We start from the raw sequence: 7,649 nt of genomic DNA, 5'->3' as shown, positions 1-7,649 counted from the left end.
AACTTTGGTGCTTTTGAGCAATTTATGTTGAATTCGGACCTTAATTTTATTGAATCAGCCCCATCTATCGACGATGCCGTGAATCAACTTAATCATGTTATCCTTTCATCCTTCCCTCTTTGCTGTCCCATCCTAAATCCTCCTCCTAAACCTGCGTGGTCGAACAGATCCTTAAAAGCGTTACGAACGGATAAGAAGCGTAAACAGCGTGCATATATGCATACTCGCTCTCAACATGCCCAACGGGTATACAAATATGCTTCCACAGCATATCGTATTTACAACAGAGCGTGCTATAAACTATACATCATGCGTCTCCAATTAAGATTTATCTCTGACCCTCGATCTTTCTGGCGATTTGCTAATAATCGTCGCAACTCTATCGGCATCCCTTCCATAATTTCCCTTGGCGAGGAAGTGGCTGATACGCCCTCCAGCTGCAGCGAGCTATTTGCTAAACATTTTTCTAGCGTATTTGTGGACCCAGACTCCAGTCCAGTATCCTTATCTGATGGCTTAGCATATGTACCAAGTGATATTATTTCCTGCAACACAGTGGCTATCGATGATGAGGTCATTTACTCAGCATTGAAAAAATTAAAAAATTGCTTTTCGCCGGGTCCAGATGGCATACCCGCTTGCATATTGAAAAAATTCAGCACTTTGTTTGTTCCCATACTTAAACGCCTGTATGTGAGATCCTTTCAAGAGGGAACCTTTCCAGCTGTTTGGAAAATTGCTTGGATATGTCCTATTTTTAAAAAAGGTGACCGTTCAGTCGCTTCAAATTATCGTGGTGTGTCCATTCTATGTGCTATGGCTAAGGTGTTTGAGTCACTCGTTCATACTGCCATTCTTCCATGTGTAACGAACTATATAACGCAACATCAACACGGATTTATGCCTAAACGATCCACCACGAGCAACCTAATGCACTTTGTGTCGTCATTAATGTCGAATATTGCATGTAATCGTCAAGTGGATGCAATACATACTGATTTTAAAGCCGCTTTTGACAGTCTACCACATGACCTGCTAATAGCTAAGCTAAAGAAATTAGGAATAGGCTATCCTTTAATAACTTGGCTAAATTCATTTATAGCAAACCGTAGCTACACAGTCAAAATAGAGAACTTCCTCTCTTCTACATTCATAGGCCAGTCGGGTGTACCCCAGGGAAGTGCGCTTAGCCCTTTACTGTTTATCTTATACATAAACGATTGTATTAATGTTCTACCTGCTGATGGACACCTTCTATTTGCTGACGACTTGAAGATATTTCTTCCTGTGTCCTCTATTGTTGATTGTCAAACGCTTCAGAGTTTTTTAAATAATTTTTCATCTTGGTGCTCGTCTAATGGGTTAGTGCTTTGTCCCCCTAAATGCTGTGTTGTCTCTTTTGGTCGTCCTAACAGGAAAATTACATGGAATTACTTTTTTGGTCAAACTCAGATCTTTAGAGAGTCTTCTATTAAGGACCTTGGTGTTTGGCTCGATGACTCCCTCACATTCAAGGATCAGATCAATCATGTCGTTGCTAAAGCGAACAAAGCGTTGGGACTAATAATTCGTCTTGCCTCTGAGTTGAGAGATCCGCTATGCCTGAAGGCGCTTTACTGTTGCTGGGTTCGATCTATTCTGGATTACGCTAGTGTTGTGTGGACCCCGGCTGGAGGTGTCGCTATGCAGAGACTAGAGAGAGTGCAGAGGAAGTTTACGCGTATCGCTATTCGTAGATTTCTGCACGGACATAATGCACCTGTGCCCTCTTATTCTCTCCGCTGTCGTATGTTGGGCTTGATGGAAATCAAATCCCGGCATTCACACGCGCAGTCTTACTTCATTGCCAGCCTCCTGACTTCCAATATCGATGCTCCTTCGCTCCTCAGCTCCATTCCTATTTACGTCCCTTCTCGTCGTCTCCGCGACAGACCTCCCATTTTTATCCCCTCCCGCCGTTCTGGTTTTGGTCAGAGAGATCCATTTTTGAGAGCTTGCGCAGCATTTAATGAAGCTCATGATTTGTTCGACTACCATGTCCCCTTGTCCAGTTTTCGCTCTCGTCTTTCTGAGTCCTTGTCTCTATCATCAACCTCCCATCCTTAACACTTCCTTCTTCCTTAGTTTGTAAGACATATTATTGTGAAACCCTAGGCGGCTGACAATATGAAATAAATAATAATAATAATAATAATAACTAGCAGATCAAACATACTCATTTTATATTTGTTAGTGCAAATGGGAAAATTCGAAGAGGACGGTATTATCTCTAGGATGTCGGAAATGTACGATTGATTGTTATTTGGGAGTAAGCAAACATACACTTTCATTAAAATTTTGCATGAAAAAGTTTCTTTTTTATCGTTTTATCGTTTTTTAACGTTTTTATCAGTAAAATATGGTACTTTACATTGGACACTGGTCATGACACGGGTGCATTGTTCGTCATGTATTTTAAAATGCTGATAAGATGGTGGGGTAATTAGGGATAAGTAATGAAGCTCACAGTGTGGAGCTGACGCTGTATAAATATTAATTACGATTAATCGTAAAACAATTTAAATTATTCGGAATTGATGCAAAGCCATACGTCAAACATTAGTTGCATAAATTTTCATTTAATATTGTTATCTCCTTGACCGACTTCCTCACTGCTAGGCATTATCATCAATACAGAGGGTTATATTACACCATCCGAAGGGAACGTCGGGATATAAAAATGAATGGGATTCCACGGAACGACTAATTGATCACATATTTCATCCTCCTGCTTGTTTACAGATGTTGACTGGAGGTAATCGCCGTGATAAATAAAAAAGAAAACATTTTTTTCCACTCATTTTCATTATCCTCGCTCGCTGTTAAAATAAAATAAAAATGAAAATAAAATAAAATCAGGGCTTGGTTGGGTATGTTGTCTTGCATTGCCTTTTTTCACTTGCTTTGAAATTCTGTACTAATGATTACATTTTTTTCATGCTCTTCCTCTCCCATTTTGAACGCTGCATCGCGTTGTTTTAATGAAGCACAATTTATTTTCCCTTACCTTCAAACCTTTTCACATACCCATACCCATACATAGTACATAAATGCGCAGGTATAAAAGAGAGACACAAATGTACAGTGTCCAAAGGGTGGTTTGAACATTTATGCTGCTTTTGCCGCTGTGATGATTTTTACGCTAAATAATTCCAGCATGTAGGACAAGGTCGTTTTAAGCGTATGATTTGTGGCTCAATTAGTGAATGAATTTCGTCTGAATGGATCGACCGAATGTTGCTGGATGGTATGGTAAGAGATATACGGTTTTTGCTCATTACCAAAGTACTAAAATAATAGAGGGTGAGCTTTAGGATAGTTTCTTCGCACTTGCCATATTTTATATGTGTGTGGTTCGTTGAAAGGCTTGTAATCCTCCTAAAAGCATCCGTATGCAAAATTTTTCGCTCCGTCCTGAAGATGGACGACGGCTGAACCATGCGCATCCGTAAGCGTTCCGGTGAGAGACGATGGCGTTGTGATTACGATATTCACCCCAATTTACTCCTTGCTGTCATCAACATCCCGGTCGTCAGAATATCAGGACAATCAGCAAAAGGGGCTTTCGATGCAGAAGATTTATGTGCGTCTGGATTTTTGCTCGAAAATTGGCTTAAGGTAGTAATACATCTGCTGCTGACGGGTCGGGAATTGATTTCTGTAGATGAAGTGCGCACTGCAGTTTATTCGGCAAAAGTTGTCAATTGTGGGAACGATCCCTCCGGACCGGATGTGTATCTTGCAAGCGGATAAAGGACAAAGGGCACAGGTACGGCTTGGATTATGATTGGTGTCTTGCTCACTGGTGGTACGTGTTATTCTTCTTGAGTGCCACAATTATTGACGATAGAGATTGCAGACAAATATCAGCCAGCGTAGTCCTTCTGAAAACCGTTTAGAAGGAGAAAAGTAAGAAACGTACCAGAGATGACCATCGTTACTGGCGTGCATGCTTCATGCAACAGTGTATGCACCGTAGGCTCACATCTACTGCATGATGCCATTAGAATAAACATATCGCGACTGCAACGAGTATGTAATATTCACATCATCAATGATTGGCCTACGACAGATGGCAACATATTACACAATAAATATCGTTCTCAAAAATCAAGCAGATAAAACTATTTCATCGCATGAGCAGGTGATCAATAAGTGGTTTACTTAAGACGCTGTATTTAATTGAATTGTGCATATGAACGGTAGCTTTCTTGGATATGCTTTTCGGAGTATGTTGAAGTACCGTTGCTATTCTTACATGCAATATTAATACCACTTATAATTACTATTATTATTATTATTATTATGATGATTATTATTATTATCATCATCATCATTATTATTATTATTATTATTATCATTATTATTATTATTATTATTATTATTATTATTATTATTACAATTATTAATATTATTAATATTATTATTATTATTATTATTATTATTATTATTATTATTATTATTTATTTATTTATTTAATCTTCAACGGGCCGTATGGCCTAATTAAGATGTAAAATGGCCTAATTAAGATGTAACAGTTCATTTAAAAAAAACATAACAAAAACAAGATTTGCATCGCAATTCACTGCGGCCACGGCAATAGCCAGAGACGTTCCTTGAAGCACTGAGTCGAGATGTCGAAGTCGAAGCAATCCGAGACAGTGTTGAAGACAGCCGACATGCGGAACATAGGGTCTGACCGACCAGCGCTGGAACGGGGTTGAGCGAGCCGTAGAGTTTCTCTAGACCTAAGTGTTCGGGATGGTGCATAGTTATCGACTCGATGCAACAATGGCGATGAGTCGATAGAGCCATTTAGCAATCCAGCGATGAAAGAGCACTGTGCATTGCGTCTTCTAACCGAAAGAGGTTCAAGGCCTAGAAGACGGCACCGCGCAGCATACGGAGGAAGATTATTGCGATCCTGTCAGGCAAGTAGGCGTAGGGCATATCGCGTGAGTTTACGTTGAATCGCCTCAAGTCGAGCAATTGAAGAAGCAGTAGTTGGGCTCCAGACTACGCACGAATATTCCAGAAACGAACGAACGATACAGTTGTAGATAGCTTTGATGCACATGGGGCTGCGAAATTCATTAGTTGTCCGGATAACCACGCCAAGTAATTGATTTCCTCTATGTTAAGAGTAGAGCAGGTTTGCCAATAATGATCAAATTGCCAAAGAGCTTTGTTTGATAGAAACCCTATTTGAAAGCTAGCAAAAGTTTGGCTGGCCGTTTATTTCAAAGAAAAACTGTCAGGTGCACAGTGGACAACGGCCACTCAAACGCTGGGAGGAAACTCAATTTCTCATGCTATTACAGTACAATTAAATGAAAAGTCAATACAATTGCTTTTAATTTATAGGACGGTGCTATACTAAAATCGTCAAGACAGAAAATATACATTAATAATTATCGCTTACAACATTGCTTACAGCATCAACAACACTTCATATGATTAAAACGATGGTGAAGTGAGTTTATTGCTAAAAACGATTTTTTTTAAATATTACGCGCTAAAAACACCCGAGTTTTCACGGTTGGTTTTGAGGAGAACTGATTTCTATTTTAATACCTTTTTCAACTGTTTTTCCTCAGTTCAGTTTTGTTTTTTTATGCCGGTTCGTTTCAAATACCCGTTTATGACAGATAGTTGGATAATGGTGGCTACTACAAAACACAAGCCAAAATCGGTCGCGCTATTTTCAATAAAAGGGTAAATAATCTTCGGATTTCGGTCGCGGATGGATGCAGCTGATTTCAACGACAAAACTTTGGAAAATGTTGATCTTTCCTATTATATTATGTTGATTCCTATTATGACAAAAAACCCTTTCCAACAACACATTGACTATCAAAATCTGATAATTATTTACTGAGATATGATTGTTAAATATTAAAATAAATATTTACGGTCAATTCGATGGCACAGTGGTGTATTCCTTCAATCCCGAAGACACTATCGAAATGGAGTCGTGCTAATAATGATCGGGCCGAGCAGTCCCAATAGCACGAAAATTCCCGAACGTGGCAAAGATTACGATCTTTAGCCATTCTTTCACCGATCCCCGAACCAAGCGGCTGAATGTTTAGCTACAATAAACTTAAAAGGTTTTTATTCTGTGTTCGAAGAAGATCTATGACAATCAATATTTTGTGAAGATGACTAAGATGTAATGTGAAAAAAATGATAAACAATGACAGAAAAAGGGGACCAATATAGCGATTATTAATATGTGTTATCCTTAGCTTGTCATATGATGCCATGTCTAGAGAAATATGAGATTTATTTGGGTTTAATTGAGCCTTATTTTACTTTGTTACATAAAATGTACAAACGTGGCACTGCCTGATCGATTTAAAATGATGCTTTCGTTGACTTCAGAAATGTTGGACAGAACCAAATTACAACTCAACTGATCCAACCGACTAACGTTTTTGTTTTTTTTTTATTATTTTTTTTTTTTTTGTGGAACCAACAAGTCTTGAAACAAGTTAGTATTTATGTATAAACTAACATAAACGTTGCAAAAAGCGCTTTTCTGCCGACTAAAATCGTTCTGATTCGATTTCAAAACATGTTTTTTTAACAAAGATTAATTGTGTAAATGCAAAAGTGTTTACTTTTTTTACGTAATACGTCTGAGATGCTATGAGACAAATTTGCCGATGATAATTTTTGAAGCGCGATCGTTTTTAATATTTTAATATACACTTCTAATACTGCTTGATTTCATTGAAAATGAAATGATTCATAGTCTATTTTAGAAAATACTATTATTAAAATATACTAAATTGGAAAGTTCGGCCGGTCTGCAGTCGTCGGAGGTGCAGTCATGGAGCTTGCTCGAATAGACCGTGCCCATAAGGACTAACTGCTATGGCAACAAAGACGTCTCTGAAAGCCAAGCTCACTGCACTAGTATGTATGTAACAAAATCTGTAACTGTGACCAGTACACATAAACAAGTACCCTAGCATTTCAGAATTGTGCAGTTTACATTTCAAGATGGTAGAATTAAATGAGGTAAAACGACCCCAGCAAGCAAAATATTCGCTTGCTTGGAGGAACAAAACCCTATGAAACACGCTTGTAAATGACCTGAGACAAAGTAGATTTCAAGCGATTTTTTTTTCTTTTTGGCTCAACAACCGTTGTCGGTCAAGGCCTGCCTGTACCACTTGTGGGCTTGGCTTTCAATGACTAATTGTTTTTCCCCCCCATAGCAGGATAGTCAGTCCTACGTATGGTGACACGGTCTATTTGGGGCATGAACCAATGACGGGCATGTTGTTAAGTCATACTAGTTGACGACTGTACCATGAAACCGGTTAAAGCGCTTAGCGATTATGTGTGGCGATTTTTTCAACAACTACGGTAATTTGTCCATTGTTGCACACTTAAAGGAACGCCAACGTATTTCATATGTTTGAGATGGATAAAATTGCAATATTCTTGTTATGAGTGTCTATTATACATTATTATTGTTAAAAAAATAGTGTGTATGTAAAAGAGAGAGAGAGAGAGAAAGAGAGATAGAGAGAGAGAGAGGAATGGATGGAAGGAAGGCGGTGAATACTTCAACACTTGCGAACCCTGAACCAACACAA

This window comes from Anopheles gambiae, chromosome 3, assembly GCF_943734735.2.
Source record: "Anopheles gambiae chromosome 3, idAnoGambNW_F1_1, whole genome shotgun sequence".
NCBI classification, from domain to species: domain Eukaryota; kingdom Metazoa; phylum Arthropoda; class Insecta; order Diptera; family Culicidae; genus Anopheles; species Anopheles gambiae.
The sequence above is the reverse complement of the archived record's forward strand: the minus strand, read 5'-3'. Positions refer to the sequence as shown.